This window comes from Morone saxatilis, unplaced genomic scaffold (assembly GCF_004916995.1).
Source record: "Morone saxatilis isolate NCDOM2014 unplaced genomic scaffold, NCSU_SB_2.0 Contig10, whole genome shotgun sequence".
NCBI classification, from domain to species: Eukaryota; Metazoa; Chordata; class Actinopteri; family Moronidae; genus Morone; species Morone saxatilis.
In genome coordinates this window covers 11284528-11284766 of record NW_023339652.1, presented here as the reverse complement: position 1 = coordinate 11284766, position 239 = coordinate 11284528, and the positions used below count along the sequence as shown (strand labels likewise).

At 35.6% G+C, this 239-nt stretch overlaps 1 protein-coding gene across 1 annotated transcript in view; it reads left to right on the top strand.

The window, feature by feature from the left end:
• foxp2 (forkhead box P2) overlaps positions 1–239 on the top strand; it is a gene marked incomplete in the record, with an annotated part of 99674 nt that overhangs the window by 86212 nt on the left and 13223 nt on the right.

Below are 239 nucleotides of genomic sequence, written 5' to 3'. Positions count from 1 at the left end.
ATACATACATACATACATATGTTTGGTCAGTGCCTGAAATTCACTTTCAAGCAAATCTGTTTGCAATGTGTTTGATAACATGTGAATCCTCAGAAAAAGGCAGCACACAAGTCTTTGAAACAAATCCTACAATGCTTCCTACATTAAATTGCTTGAATAAAATGTGAATAGAGCCTAACTCTCTCACACACACACACACACACACACACACACACACACTAATACATTAAGATATTGGT